This window comes from Cryptotermes secundus, unplaced genomic scaffold (genome assembly GCF_002891405.2).
Source record: "Cryptotermes secundus unplaced genomic scaffold, Csec_1.0 scaffold687, whole genome shotgun sequence".
NCBI lineage: Eukaryota > Metazoa > Arthropoda > Insecta > Blattodea > Kalotermitidae > Cryptotermes > Cryptotermes secundus.
Genome location: NW_019720175.1, coordinates 213492 through 230882, shown reverse-complemented (window position 1 = coordinate 230882; position 17391 = coordinate 213492). Strand labels below are relative to the sequence as shown.

The following is a 17391-nucleotide window of genomic DNA, read 5'->3' as shown; positions in this document are numbered from 1 at the left end:
AGGTCACGCGAATAGGCAGGACACCGAGCAAATCGTGGTACTTTGACATTTACACTTAGACGTCATGCCACTTTTGTCTTCTTAAACTTGAATTTCCAACTAGTACAACGGATATCAAAAATGAAATAGAATGTTCGAGAATTATAAATGTATTTTTTCTCTGCTTAATACTGTATTACAGCATTCTGTTGCTTATCGCTTATTTGTTCCTGTTATTATCCCTCTCACATGCAACTTGCTTTTTTAAAACCTTTAACAGTTTTAAAGTTAAACTCTCTTCTGCATCACTGGTGTATGTTTGCTGCCTGCATCATGGTGGTTTCTTGCTTGAACTACTCTCGATCCTGAAGACAGGTGCGGTATGTTCTTCCGAAACATTGATTGACTTTCGCCGGCCTTATAATCCCACAAGACAGAATCTTATTAGCAACCGCTGTGAGAACGTCAGTTCCGAAATATTGTAAAATGTTAAGCAAGAAATGCTGTACGGTTCGTAGCAACCTCGGGAGTGCTGTATCAGCGACGTAACAGCTATGAATACTTTCCTGTGCTGGAGAGCAGGCCTGCTTTGCAAAGCTTTATAAGGAGAAGAGCCTTTGTATTACTTCGATAAGAAAAATAGTTTTCATTTCAGATAGCAGAGAAAATTAGTTCAATGGGACTAGATGAATTACTGTATGGAAAGCACTAACATGGCGGCTCACAGTTACCTATAACTATACGAATATCAAAAAGAAAACAGACTCCGTGGTTTTAGTCCGCAAGCGAACTATACCGACCGAGCGACCGCCGCTTGTCGGCGAAGTTAGTGCCAACTTTAGCGGATAGAGGGTGTCGCGTGGTCAGCGCAACGAATCCCCACGGCTTTCTAGACCGGAGCCGCTATTTACTTGAAATAGCTCCTCAATTATCCTCACGAGGCTGAGTGGACCCCGTTCCAGACCCACTACTTCTCAGAAAATTTGGTAGCGCCAGGAATCGAACCCAGACCTTTGGATCTGTAGCTAGGAACTGTGACCACTAGACCACAGAGACGTAAAATGTGGTCAATCTCCAGTTGATATTTCATAGTCGTGTGATCAATAAATTGAATCAGGAAATGGACAACGAATGCACAATTCATCCACTTCACCAGATACATTAAAGGTGATCAAATCAAGAAAAATGAGATGGCCGGGGCATGTAGCACGTATGGGACAGACGAGAAATTCATACAGAATCTAGAAGGAAGGAACTACTTGGGAGATTTGGATGGGATTTTAGAAATATAGGCTGAAAATGTGGACTGGATTCATCTGGCTCAGGACGGCAGACTTTAGCGAAGAAGTTAATGAAAGTTCGGCTTCTGTTAGCTTCGCAAGAAGGGCTCTACTCCATAGCGATGGTTACCTTTAACAAGCATTAATCATATCACTCGCTTTCACCAGCCTTGGGGTGACCAGGAAGATCTAGTATATCTGTAATAGGTTTACAACACCAAATAGCGGTTTCATTTCGTCTTTGACAGTGGTTATGGAACATTTCTATCGGATTACAGCTTGGAAATAGTATTAGACTGTGTAGAGAACAGGCCCTTGGCAGTTGCAATCAATAGCCACCAGCGTTCCTTGACCCCGGTGGCAGAGCAACGGATAGAGATAGTTTGTGTTACGTAACCGGTCAGCCGACACATTCCCATCAACAAAGACTTCCGAGTTCAAATACCCGATCGGTCTTTTACCCAAACAATAGAACATCTGATGCAGTTACTGTATGAGTCTTTGTAGTGATCCCACATAGGACAGAAACCTGTCCGTACGCGGAGCGGCTCGTCCACAGCTCGGAAGCCCGAGTGTACAAATGTTTCTAACCTTTCTTTATAGTAATATTAAATAACTGAACTCTGCTTTGGTATAAACGGGTAATAAACGCGTCGAAAGTGCAGTTACGCCCAATGTGATGATTTACGTGAGACTGCCTCTGTGGTCTAGTGGTCAGAGCTCCTGGCTACAGATCCAGAGATCCGGGTTCGATTCCTGGCGCTACCAGATTTTCTGAGAAGTATTGGGTCGGGAACGGGGTCCACTCACCCTCGTGAGGATAGTTGAGGAGCTGTTTCAAAGAAATAGCGGCTGCGGTCTAGAAAATCGAGATTAACGGCCGTGGGGATCCGTTGGGCTACCACGTGACACCCTCTATCCGCTAAAGTTGGCACTAACTTCGCCGATAAGCGGCGGTCGCTCGGTCGGTACAGTTCGCTTGCGGACTACATGCCACGGAATTTGTTTGTTGTTTGTGATGCTTTGCACTTTGTTACAACTGAATAACCCGGTTTCATACATTGGGAAACGGGTCAAATAACTGAGCTCCCAGGCGTTTACTCTTAAATTTTGTTTTTGAACTCAATAGCTTTTATAACAGAAAAAAAAGCACGTAGTGTAACAACATCTCTCGGCTCTAAAACTTCCTTGTTAAATATTTTAATAGCTAAGTACGTAACGATACATGTGTTCAAATTAAGAGAAGGACTGATAGTGCAAAACTGTTTTCTGTGTAAACAGATCAACCACCGTATCTTTTTAATTTGCATTCCTTGTATCAATAAGTCGCGCCAAACATGCGTTGGAAACGGACCGCATAAATCATCTGTGATGTTCAAGGACTTGGCCTTGTCATCTCGGAACGTTTAACTCAACCTGTTCCTTTCATGCCGAATGGGACGGCGTAGCCGTAAAGTTACATGCTCTTACCTGGCGGATGCTCAGGCCCAATCTCGACCGGGGAAATATCTGTCTTTCCCGACGGTTTTCATGGATTTCCTCAGTCTTTCCAGACAAATACAGGGATGGTACAATATCTCAATTAAGCCATGACCGCTTCCTTCCCTGTTCTTTCGATTTCATCCTTTATCGGTCATTCTACCATTCCACGATATGTAGCCTACTTACCGACAGCATAGCGACCTCCGTAGTCTAGTGGTAACGTTCCCACCTCATGACTCAAGGTACGCGGGTTCAAACCCGGCGGAGGTCGTGGAATTTTTAAGGGCGGAAAAATTCAGGGAACAAGTCCTCCGGGAGGGACTTTAAGCCGTGGGTCCCGTGTCGTAGATTTACGGCACGTAAAAGATCCTCATATCTCTAGGAGACCTCTGAGCAAAATTAGGCAACAATTTCCCGCCCAAGTAGTTTCAAATGCCTCTGGTAGATGGAGGAAATATCAGGTACCGACGGACGACCTCGTTGGCTGATATCACGCACCAGTACCGGTAGGGTATGGCGACAGTAGAAATTAAAGGGGGACGCACAACGGAGCAATAACTGGTCTAAGTGCATGGGGAAACCCACCCCCCTTTAATAATAATACCGACAGCATCGTAAAACACCCCACGTGTTCCTATCAACAATTTCTGCAGCTTATTCTTACAGTTCAAATAAAGGTACATCATAGTATTTATCAGGTAACATTAAAGTACCCTGCAAACAACACCTCCCTGCAGCCCCTGCTTTTGATATACGAGTGTCTTGTCCACAAACACTGAAACCCTTCAAACCCGTTCGCGCACTGCAGTTCCGGAGAAGACGCCCACCGGAGGTGTGGATGTAAACTCGCATTTTTGGTGCTTTTGGGAAAAGAGAAAATCGGATAAATGAGTCCGCTAGCTTCGCCATGTCTGTCGTCATAAAGCAATTCCAAAATTTGATGTTGGAGAGGTACGTTAAAATGTGCAGAGAAATTCTGGTTTTGTTTTTAAAAATAACGGGTCACTCACTTACGGAGCTGAGCCCTTCTTGAAATGCCGCCAATTGTTCAGCTACTCAAAAACTTCATAGCATTTTGTGGAACCTGAAGGTTCAATACCCTGTTCTCAAGCACTCTCAGTCTATGTTCCTCCACTAATGACAGAGACCAAGTTTCACACCCATACAGAACCACAGGCAAAATTATAGTTTTGTATATTGTAATTGTTATGTTTTTGGAAAACAGACGAGAAGGTTCTGGAGTGAATGGTAGCAAGCATTCCCAAATTCAGTCTCCTCTTAATTTCCTCCTGGTATCAGGTTTTTATTTATTATAATCGTTCCCAAATATCTGAACTGTGCCACATTTTCAAAGCATCCGGTAGGTATCTTTGCGTCATGATTTCGCCCTGCATTCCGGTGACGAAACAAAATAACGCATACTTTATATTAATATTTACGCTCTCTTCTGTCCGAAATATTTATCGCAACGAAAAATGTTTCGAGGAAAAGTTACGAAAAAATTAAGAGTACATTTTTTGTCCAATTGGGATATTTGTTCCTTAAGTCTTACAATTTTCGAGATAATTAAACAAAAGGGGGCGAAATTTAAGAACTGTAATGCTGTGCATAAAATTCCTAAATTGCTGTGTTAGGTAGTAGTTTTAATCAATAAAATTCCTAATGTCAGATGCCTGCTTCGTTTGGAAATCGCAGTGCTACTAAATACACTGAAGGTTCTGAAAGGACTTTACGGACTTCGTATATGTGCGTGCGTGTGTGTGTGTGTGTGTGTGTGTGTGTGTGGGGTTTGGCAGATATTAATTCTGTTTATGCGGAAGACACAGATTATGTACACCTTCAGCACACAATTCGCAGTTACAACGTGGTCCGGGGACCATCGGTTGTTTGCTTTCTGCATAAGGAAACAAACTGATATATGATACTACAAAATGCATACGAGCTTTCAAGAGTGTTGTGTTTTGTTTCGCAGAATCAATGTGTTCCTGAGATTCCACAAATTTAGCACACAGATTTCCAGTCCACTCAGTTCTCGCACAACAAGATGTCGAAACCTACACTGAAACTAAGGGTCAAAAGGAAAGAATGTGCTTAATAATCCTTAGTAACGTGAAGACTTTCACTTTTCGGCTGGTGACTCAAGAAGCATCGTACGCCGTAGTGATCGGTGCCACAGTTCATCCGCGTTTCCCACATGAAAACATAAAACACAGTTGTCGTGAAACACATGGCATTGCCTGCCTCTAAGATCAGTGGAACTTACCCTTTTGGAGGTGAAAGGTCAGCTAATGTTCAGAAAAACAGCTCCGTGCGATGTGCTGGACGTCGCCATTTTGAGTGTCTTGTGTTTGAGGAGAGGGGAGTTGTATTGATCCAGCTGGGGAGCTGCAGTTACGAGTAGCCCCCAACAATGGCACAGTCCTCATGTTTAACGGCGTATCCTGTTTTAAGTTTGTTTACTTCGATCCTCGTCGAGTTCCAGCACTAAACACCTTAGAAGAAATGAGCTGAGCGTAATTAATTTTATCTCAAAATCTCATCCTTGTTTAAAAAATTTCCCTTTTCTGAAGAAATACAGGTTCATGGCATCTTCTTATTTGTGAGGCATCATGACTCTGAAGGATACTCCACGTGTTGTACCTTTAATTCGTATAACCAGCGATACCAGAATAAGGACCGTGCGAATTTATGAGCTGGGATCAACACTAGCGCTCACCAGGAGCATGTACGTGCGTTAGAAGTGGAAATACACTTCCGACAAACATTACACTTTTATTGTCCGTTTTCTTTCTAGAACATAAGGCGCAAAACAACAACATGGTTGCGAAGTTTGGTCAGTACTCATAGGATATGAGGTTCTCACAGCGATGGTTCTGAAGAGTTCCATCTTCTGACATACAAGCATAACGCAGTGCAGTCTGTTGAAAATTAACAGACTTTACGGAGGAACATGCCGCCTCCAAGTTTAGGGTCAAAGTATAAGGCAAGCAAGCAGGATAACAGAATGAAGCAGGTTGCTAGCAGAGCGTATTTATTTTCTCGATTTATCAAGGGAAGAATTCAGATTTACGAAGGTCGAAGAACTTCTGTTCAGCGATGCTTGTCGCACAACAGACGAGACCTTTCTTTATTATAAAGGTATTCGGCGAGGCACAATAAATAGCGTACACAAACCTGTGCTTAAATCTTCCATTCAGAATTCTGTTGTGCTACACCTGGAAGGAGACATGAGACATGGCATTTCCATCACAATAATGCTAGCAGACACATCTGTTGAACTGATAACCAGTGCTGACATGTTACCCCTACTTGATCTAGAGGCATGCAATTTCTCCCAAACTGTAAAGATTGCCACTGGATGATAAACTGCTCACTGTAACACGTGTTTATGTAGTTACCACATGGAGGCTTTCAGAAGTCGGCTGAGTATAGCAGTGGAAGAAATATAAGTAATATAGGAAGAGTACTTTGAGAGCGATTGAGTGCTGTTGGCCTACAAGGATTACATAGTGATAGTAGTTAGGCACATAAGTAAAATGAACAGCCTGTTATTTTCTTCTGAATTTGATATGGCCACATTTCTTCTGGCTTCCAAATTTATTGAGGGCAATAAATAAGTACCATTACTATATTTGCAAATAGAAGTTTTATTGCTTGCAAAACAGAAGACAAATTGAACATCATCCACACATATCTTGAATTAATAATTTACATCCATGGGTGTCACCAGGACTGTTTCTAACAAAGTGCAGACAGGAAATGTGCAATTTAGAAATATACTTATACATTATCCACTGTACTGAGGATAGAAGAATACATTTCTTTTAAAATTACCTTAATTTTTGGTAATTTCTGTATTTTTTTTTCAAATTCAATTGTTTCCAAATATTCATGAGGAAGCAGAACTATGCTATTTCCCCTACTCTTCTGGGCCCATGTTTATACCACATACATGTACACAACATTATCTTTCATAGCAATGATAGAGATGCTTTTAAATTTGTACTGATAACTTACTTAACATTTGAATACATAATATTTATCCAATATCCAGTATTAACTAAACCATAAATGTTCAATGCACTATAATACTGGACAGTTCAGAAACTTCATGAAACACCAATTAACATCTTTCTCTTAATATCCTGTATTAGTCTTCTAATGAACATATCATTCTGGTGTTCCTTAGTTACTTATGTTACATATAATATTTCTGCAAAAGTAATGGCTGGATCCTCAGAACAACTATTAGAGGCAGAAGTGGATACACGGTGTTGCTCAGAGGCCCTCCAACAAACATTTCATCTCCTGAGTACTGACATGTTATATCTCCATTTTTCAGCAAAATGAGATAATGTACCATATGTATGTACCGGCCATCTTGTAGTGCACTCAGTCTCACATGTCACTTCACTACATGTTTCGGCATCACTGTGCCATCCTCAGGTGTGATATTTACGCTAAGCTATTGCATTGCTTGCCATCATGTGTTGTTCATAAAATTATTTAAAATGTACATTCTTCATCAGCTATAATAAAATTTGTATACACTAAAACTTGTTAAGATTTATCATCTTAAATGTCTTAATTCAAACTCGCGTATTGTATGATTCTTCCACTATGGGAGTCGTTTTTCCTATATTTTGTGTATACTGTGTCTTGTGATGTGTCCTTCTTTGGCTGCGTGCGTTGTAATTACAAAGATGGCACAGTGATGCCGAAACATGTAGTGAAGTGACATGTGAGACTGAGTGCACTACAAGATGGCCGGTACATACATATCATGGACGAGAATCAGTGCAACAGGACGCTAAAATACAACATTAGAGATAATGTAGTTTTTTAGTTTTCCATGTTGTGTTCCATCATCTCCACATACTCTCATTAGTTTACCTCACTCTGATGTGTAATATATCAAAATGCAAAACTGCAGTTGATTCTCTAACTTAAAACCAAGTTTCCCAAAAACAACTGGGATATAACACACTACAGTACTCAAGTGACGATTTGCTATAACTGCTTCCTTAAACAAAATACAACCAGTGGCTGCCTTCTATTTTTAATATTATTTTGATGTATATTTTAAAATGCATACAAGAAGCCTCAATTATAGGACAGTAAGAAATATTTCGGTATCAAGACTACTGCCTTGAGTGATGTGAGGCCATGTAGTTCAGTATACTGTTAACTGATGTTTTGCATGAAAGTGAATTAGCACCTGAAAATGGAGGCAGCATATTCCTCCGAAACGTCATTAATGCCCTACCAGAGGACACTAAACTTCGTAGTCACTGCCATGAGAGTTCTGTCTCACATCTAAGGAAGGCCTGCATGCTGTCTGTTGTAACTGAACTCTGAGCCTACAGATGGCAGAAGCTTCCCATTACAGTCTAGTGGTCAGGGAGATACCAGCTCTTAATATCTGATCTAGGTGGCTTTATGCTACAAATATGGCAAAAGGCAGCATTGAGGAGATCTGATCCAGGGATCAGAGGATACATACATTTTGAATGGGCCTAAAAGAACATCTTGACAATTTTTTTGTGTACATTTTTCCCTACAGAGAACAAATGAAGTTTGTTTAGAATTAAAATATCTCTGGATGAGTATCCTGTGTTTGTTATACAAGATTATGCAACATAGGCCAAGTCTGAGATGAATACGTCTCTTCTGAAAAGGAGTACGTAAGACCCTTTTGCCTGTGGTTCTGTATGGGTGTGACATTAAGGGAGGAACAAAGACTGAGGGTGTTTGAGAACAGGGTGTTGGACTGAAGGGAGATGAAGTGACAGGAGGTTGGAGAAAACTGCATAATGAGGAGCTTCATAACTTGTACTCTTCTCCAAGTATAATTAGAATGATCAAGTCAAGGAGGATGAGGTGGGCAGGGCATGTAGCACGAATGGGAGATACTAGGTATGTATATAGGATATTGGTGGGAAAGTCAGAAGGAAAGAGACTACTGGGAAGACCAAGGCATAGGTGGGTAGACAATATTAAAATGGATCTTAGAGAGATAGGATGGGAAAGTACAGATTGGATTGATCTGGCTTGGGATAGGGACCAGTGGAGGGCTCTTGTGAACATGGTAATGAACTTTCGGGTTCCATAGAATGCTGGGAAATTCTTGAGTAGCTGCAGATGTGGCGGCTCCTCAAGAAGGGCTCAGCTCCATGGGTAAGTAAGTAAGTACTTAAGTCCCAGACTATCTACACTGAAAAGTGTTCAGAAATGCTGCCCTTCTCCAGTATTAAGTAGTCCCTTACCACCACAATGTGCTTTATAGCGTTCTAGTTATACTGAGTTCATGCAGAATATGCTGCAAAACGAATTCTCAAGCTGGCAGTATGATTAATTGTTTTTTTTTCTAATATATTATTCATCAAAACATGGGTGGATGCAGTTGAGAACTGCTGATGTGGTCTACATATGAAGCTATGGCCAGTTTCTTGAACTGCCAGGGACAGAATTTGAATTAGGTAAGTAAGTGAATGACACACGTGTTGGACCAGTGTTTGACTCAGTCTGCTATATTAAATCCAAACAAGATAAATTTAAATTAGAATTTATATGGAATATATTAAAATAAATGCATAACAAAGAGATCCCCTTGTTTGACTGAGTCCAACATTAAAACAGTCACTTTCTAGTCCAATGTCAGTCCAAGTCGAACAGTTTTAAAATTAAATTAAAATAAAATGGACCAGTTAATATGACATTCTAAAATAAACAGATATTAACAACTGAAATTACATTCAGCTATTATACACCTGTTGCCTGTTATTCATTAAGGAGGCAGTTAGTGTTTTGCAGAAAGCGCCTGTCAAGACATTGCAGCCACTATTGCTTGTGACTTTCTTTTCAGTGCTGTAAGGTACACAAGTATGACCCCTAAAAGGGCTCCTTTGAACCCTATCCTGAGCCAGTTGAATCAACTTTATCATCTCTGGAATATTGCCCCATATGTCCTCTTTTGACACATTTTATTCTGGAGTTAAGTCATTTCTGTTTGGGTGAACATTTCATGTAGTGGCTAGTCAGGTCCTGGCATAAACAACAGTTTCAACAAGAAAATGGCCCCCTTGTACAACCTTATATATTTGACAGTTCTAAGACTGAGATTTGAGATGATCATGGCTGTGAATATGAAGATTATGGTATTCTTGGATGTGATGCCTTTTGGTGTGGTAAATAAGTTCCAACATTTCGGAAGAATCCACTGTCTCTATCTTCAAGTCTTCCCTGAAGATAGAGATTTGTATCTATAAGTCTACCCTGAAGATGGTGGCAGTAGGTTCCTCAAAAATGTTGATATCTACCACACATCAGGGCATCACAACTCAGGATACTTCAATTCGAAGAGCGTTAGAACTAAATGAATTTCCATAACAGATAAGATATACCATAGCTTCTTACTTGGGCTACCAGGCTCCCACCTGCTCATCACTGTAATTGCTCTGTTTATTAGCAATTAGATACACCGACTTCATCACTAAATCTGTTATTTTAATAACACTTATTTATATTTAACAGTTGAAACTGAATACAATTAACATCAAATTTAAATTAATGTTGATATGAAGTAAATAATGACAATGCATTTAGTAACATGAAAGGCTGATGCAATATGAATGAAATTATTCGTATGTAGAAATTGCTGCCTAAATTACACAAGTAAAGGTTAATATTAAATATAAAGGAAAAGTATGGATTTAAGAAGATGATGAAAGTATGTGGAATAACGAACAGATCTGATCCAGTCCATTTAGTACAAAAGATGTCAGAAGAGAATGCAAGCATCATATTACAATTCCATGAAAAGTTAATTTAGAAACTTAGTACCAGGCAAGCTGGCAAAAAAGCAGCCCCAGATCCGCATTTCCCAAAGCATAAGACTGTAATATATACAAAGTGATAAGAAAATGACATATTAAATTACAAGCATACAATGTAATACCGTGTGTACTTTGTGGATAATATTAAGATTCATTAGTAATTACTGTTTGACTTTCATGCATCACATTATTATAGGCTGGGGGGGGGGGCTCAAACTTTTTTATTAACATAAACAGACCCTCACACTAAGAGACTTTTGGAAGCATTACTCTGTATGTGTATTTTAGCTGCATAGTGGTTATTACTGGATATCATGAGATTTTTTAGGTGACTGTCATGATAGAACCTTCAAATAGGTCATTACCATCTATTTCCAAATCCATATGTATGATTCATAATCCCCTTCTCATCTCATTTAACACTGCACAACTTGCTTAGCTGGAACAAGACCATGAAGTAACCAAAGAATGAAGACATACCAGTATGCATTATTTTCAGGAAGTCTGTGAGAATTTTTATGAAAGAAATAAAGTGATTTTATTCATTTTTACCTTTCTCCTACATTTGACAATTACATTCCACTCATACTAAAATATTAACTCACTTTCTACACAGGGAATTTTTAAAATAATTAAATGTTATCCCATTCATATTATTCTCACAAGTAATACTATCAGTCATTTATTCAGTATTCCACATAATTAGCTAAAATATTATATTGACCTCAGACATTAAAGGAAGCTTATATGGTAATATTACAGAGAATTGTTATGATAATGGCTGGCCTTGGGCATAATAGAATCCTGAGAGTAAGAATGCATTGTTCCGTGCATGTTCCTGAAGTCTGGCATGAACTAAGCTACTCTTGTTAATTGCTTTGGAAAAGTGAAACATGAGAACGTGTTCTGATCACCTACCCCTAAAGCTGGATGGACACTGTACCGGTGCTTGAAGTAGCGTACGATCAGGCAAGATAATATAAAAACATCCTACTACATTTTGCAAGGCCCATTACCTTCCCAATGCTTTTATATTTGCAAAAACACCTGAAATTATCGTTCTCTCTCTCTCCATTATCAATCATTGCAGACAGCAAATTACAACATAAAAGAATTAAAAAGAAAATACAGAGCAATTCCATTCAAAATGCATCGATTTTCTACAGTCTGAATAAGGTATAAGTTGTTAATCCACTCATCTGACATCAGAAGTGAATATATTGTAGCATGTCGACCCACTACTGGGTAAAAACCTCAAAGCAAAGAACGAAACAGCATTTGCTGCTAGGCAACAGCTTCTTAATAAGCAAGCATACACAGCCATTACTGGATAACCCCTTCGCAAACAATTATGTTCCCACGGAAATGATTGGCGTACGACAATGAATGGTGTTCTTTACATGGTCTGAGCTGGGATGCATTAAATGAGACAAGTTTAGTAGTTAGTCAGTTCTAAGGGAGTCTGTGAAGAGAATACTTGGTCAGCGCAGTTGAAGAATCCCCACTGTTAGAAGCTGTTACTAGGGAACGACTGGTGAAGACACAGCAGACTGAAAAGACTTAGTGTGTACTGCAGTGATTTGTAAAGTGTGAAAATTAGTGATGGCCCTGTAATTAAGTGTAGTCATGAGTAATGTGGTGAAGTGGTCAATAAATCCCATCTCCAGTCCAAAACCCCATTGACGGTCGCACATAAAGACAATATATTAAAGTAAGCTTTGAGAAAAAATTTGTGATGCCTGCTCATCTTTAAATTCTTCTGTCTACAGGCTACCAAGCAGTATTAATGAATAATTACTCAATTTTGTGATATGTATTTGTGAATAATTTCTATGAGTGTAGATTGAAACTGTGCTGCATTTATCAGATATAACCTCAAAGTTTCATCTTCTTTCCATGTTACAGTCCTTAATATAGCAAATAAAATAGTTTTACATAAAAGTTTGCAGGTATATTTTCACTCTTCACCATACAAACTTTTGCGTGCCCAGCTCCAATGTATCATTATCATTACCAAAACCAAAAGCTAGATACAGGTTGTGCATACTTACTATATTAACCTTTAATCCAGTCTACAGCTAAATATGTAACAAGTTGCCTATTTGTCAGATCTGTTACCATATAATATCATAATGCCACGATAAATGACCCTAATGTCAGAAGTTCTCACAGCTGTTATGTTAGTGTTAGTGGTGATACAAAATTAAAAGGTACAAAGGTCATAGTGGCGTGATATTCATGTAAGTGTAAAGAAAATCCATCAGTTAAAAAATCTCTTGAGGGTAGATGCACATAAAAGATCAGTAAGAATCAGAAAGTAAGATAAGAAGCAAAGGTTAGGGACTAGAAAGATTAATTATTTCAAGTGTATACACAGTAGTACAAAAGTAAGTAAAGGTATCCCTGTAACAGGCTGTGGAGGCCCATAGGTTGTGAGACGCTGAGGTTCCCACATTTTCTAGACAATCGGCTCATACATGGCCGGCCGCCCTTTACCCCCAAGAACATTCCAAGAATATTCCTGGTACTCATATCTGTTAGTCGAGCCAATGGCCATAGTACAGCTGGAAGGATTAGGTAAATTGAAAAAAAATCCAATGACCTCATGGGGATTTGATCCCGTGACCTTCTGGCTTGTAGCATAGTGCCTCAACCAACTACGCTACCATGTGCCCCCCAAACAGTAGTATAATATATCAAAGTAATCTGTGATTTTTCCCTTTAATTTGTCAAACTGAAGGTTTCACAGACTGTCCCACTACTGCCCTGTCAACTTAAAGGTTTCCAGATGAATGTAGACCTGTTTCCTTGAAGACATTCATGGTACTAAATTGATTTATGGGTCTTACTGTTTATAATGGTAGGAATATATTTTGTTTAACATTCCAACATGGACAGTTTGTACATGAAAATAATTTTAAGGCAGAACTTTTTCTTAAAAAACATAGAATAAAACACATTTTTGAAAAATATAACCAGAAATAACAGGCCCCTTATTGCATGAAGTGTGTGAATATGCCTTGGCATATAGCTGCTATATGTGGCCACAGTTTCCATGTAATCTTTATAAAACATGATACAACAACAAACACTACTGTCCCTGAACAGGTTATGTAACAATAATTTTAACAAAAGGTATCAGAAAAACCATAAAAATTTCTTTTAAACAGCACAATATATATGTACTAAGTTTGAACATGTACATAGGATTAGTAATCAGATAATCTAAAAAGTACATATAATTTAAGAAAATGCATATTTATAAGTTAAATAATAAACGTAGTTCCACGATCAGTTAGAAGGAAAACAAGTTTGGTTTACATCAGTATTTTTAAACTCTGTGTGTAATAAAACAATAACTTCATGCCAGTTAGTAATGAAGACTTCATACCTGAATATTTTAATATATTTAGTGTCCAGCATGGAACATATCACAACCTGTCACTACTGATATATTTCAAACAATAAGAAAGCAGGCACTGAAACATCTATATCTTCAACACACTGTAGGTCGTGCTATGAAGTATCACATGTTTCAAACAGAGTGGAATGTGTCGAGAAAACAGTTTTTTGTTCTGCTCCTGGTTGTAGTAATGGACTTTGACTCTTTGGTATAGAATCATCCATGAACAGTAAAACATAGAGAAAGTTCTTGTTTGTGTTGAATCTGAAGGCTCATTATTGCTATTACAAAAATCCAATGTTAGAACCCTTACTGACCACTTTATGTCCTCACAACCTTACAGCCCATTTTAATGTTACCCTCCTAAGTTTTCTAGCACAAATGGTCTCTCTTAGTTTAATTTTCCAATGAAAGCTTTAATGGAGTTCATATTTCACCCATAAATGTTGCAAGACATACAATAACATTATTATTATATTTTAAAAGTATTATTTGAACCCTCTGTCATGCTAAGTATTCTCATATCAAGTATGGTAATATGAGAATGAAGAAAATGACTATCATTGTTGTTGAATAATTATGAACAATAAAATTTTCCAGCTAGATTCTTTAATAAGTCTTGCAGATCCACCCCCAGTAATTTTTTTCCTCTAGTTAGAAAACAGTGTAATCTCAAAATTGTATGTTTTCTTATTGTATACATTACTGATATGTTACTCTTTACATATGGAACATAGTGTAATGGATTTGATCAATGTGTTGCAGGCAACAGTTCTGTAAACACAGCCCAACACGCAACAATAAAGGAAGCTATGTTTTCTGTAGATCCAACCAATGCACCAATAGACTGGATGGATAGCGATCACATGATATGTGTTTACTGTAGGTCCATGTCTGTTCCACGGCTATATAAGTAAGAGTGACAGAATTTGTTCAAGGCAATTATGAGTACTGGTAGCGGAACAAGCAAGAAAGCCGTCAGCTCTAGGATTACAGAAGAGAACAAGAAGTCAGCCTGTGAAGATTTAACATGTGATTTGAAGACTTTATGTGTGCTGTAGTGCAGTGGTATCGGGAGTGTGTGATTTAGGGAGATTTTAATACTTCCTGTGTTATAAAGCCGTGAAGACTAGTGAAGATAGACTGAAGAGAGTAGTGTGGAGTGCTTTGTAGTGTGAAAAGCAGTAACAGTGTTATAATTATTTGTAGTTATGACCAGTAAGTATCCAATAAATCGAATTACCAATTCAAACCCCATCTTCAGTCACTGTGAGACGTGAAAATAGTGATTTTTCCATGGACCACTCCATGTCACTGGTGCATGAATTAATTCTCAGACATGACATAGTGACGGCATGATGCTTCTCAGTAAAGTTCATGATTGTGGGATAAACTTTAATGACACCACAGCGATCAATTTACTCGATATTATCAATCATCGTAATTTTTTATCTGAATGATGGGTAATGTTCAGAAAATTGATTACTATATTAAGAGACCATTATCACAAATTGTTGCATCTTATTTAAAGTTACCAGTTTATATCATATTACTTGGATAATTCTTTCTTATAACTCTGGAGGACCTTTTATGTGTACATTTCTGAATTCTAACATACTTACTTTACTAACAGCTATAGACATACAAAATCTTATTTTTGTCTTTTTGATTCAGCCTCATAAAAATTGAAATGAGGGTTAACTCTGTTTACTAACCACATTGGCAATTGTTTCAGTCAGTGTAACTGTAGCGGATTAGGTATCATTTCCCTGTCAGACAGCCTACTGAATGTCACTGAGAATGGTTATAATACAAAAAAAGAAAATGGGAACCCATATTAGTGATGATAGGGATGTTTTGGTACTGGTCTGATATCATGTGAAACGTCTACAGATTAGCTTCCAATATTTTGAGGTTAGAAATTCTGGAGGAAAGGTCAAGATATTCCAAGTAAATATTGCGATATTTCAGACTTATTTATCACAAGTTCACGGTTGTCAACAGCCAACTAAATACCAGTCAAATTCTGGAATGGAACATATTTGCTCACTGTTACCTACATCCCTAATATCAGACTTAACTAGAGTAGCAGTAAATGATCTTTGACATCATTAAAAGTGAAGAAGTGTCTTGCAGGTACCCCGAAATTTTGTACGATGGAGTGAACTGCCAATGAAAATGAAATATAAATAGTTCTCCTCAGTATTTTAAAGCTACTGGTGAGTTTTTCACAATTACTTCTTATTCTATTTAAAATCAGTTTATTGTTCATTGTATGTTACTGACATAGGGACCTAAAGCACTGACTTTTTTGTCATAGACCTCCTCTCAGAGCCCGAATGGGTCCAGTGAAGATTTTTCCACATTCCTTCCCCTTCCCCCACTTCCAGCAAAGTAAAACAGTGAATGTGAGGAATACTGGATTCCCTTCTTAATATCCACTTCACAAGTGTCCACATACAGTTCATTGATGCCCACACCCCAGAAACTAATTCTACTATCACCAAGGCAGGCAAAGGCCAGGAAGGTCAAACAGACCAGTGTTTCTCAAACTTTCATATTGTCCCATCTGTCCTGCCAAAGAATTGGAATCCCTCCATAGTAATAATGAACCTTCTGTCTATCAAAGGAGGATATTATTACAATTACATATACTTTAGTATTATATTAACCATTAAGTTAATGGAAATCCTTATTTTTGAAACATCACTTCCCACTTCTCCCATTGTCTACACAGAGGGACACAACCCACCAACTGATAAACACTGGAACAGACCATAACTGGAAGCATTGATCATAACACATTTCTGATGCCGTATAATTAATAATCTTGTGTTTTCTATTGCCAAGGTAGGCAGAAGCCAGGAAGTTCAAATTGACCATAACAGAAATTAACCTTAACAACATATTCCCATTGTAGCACAATAACTAATTTTCTATACATTGTATATAGTGCACTACCACCTGCTTTATTTTGGTGTGTTGTGTTACAGTGATAATAATTATCATCATGAAAGAAGGAAGGCCAAATTCAGTTCATCTTTATAATATGCAATATATTTCACATTGTGAATTTCATATTATAGTACTGGTTGTTCAGTTACTGAATCATAAGTGTATAAACAAAGTAGGACATGCAATTATTTATACAAAATGATTGCTTTTTGGAATGGTTCATGTGTAAAAAAACATTTTAAAACTTACATGCAGTTTTAATTACATTATATTTCTTATATTACAGTATAATTACCATAAGAAACAATTTTATAAACTATAAATGAATGTTACATAAAATTATAATGTGGAACGTTAGTATAAATAGTTGACAGATTGGTCTAGATATATAGTACCTTGACAAGCTACATTACATTCCGAAACTTATTACACTTCACAGCTGGACTACAAATCTGAA

General features: G+C 38.1%; 1 protein-coding gene across 1 annotated transcript in view; it reads right to left on the bottom strand.

The window, feature by feature from the left end:
* The window catches only part of LOC111867791 (7-dehydrocholesterol reductase), a 36979-nt gene extending 31916 nt beyond the window's left edge, over positions 1-5063 (bottom strand). Inside the window, exon 1 of the mRNA XM_023857994.2 lies at positions 5005-5063. The gene's annotated coding sequence lies outside the window, so the exon portion shown is untranslated. The remainder of the gene's footprint in view (positions 1-5004) is intronic.
* Positions 5064-17391: the final 12328 nt, after the last annotated feature.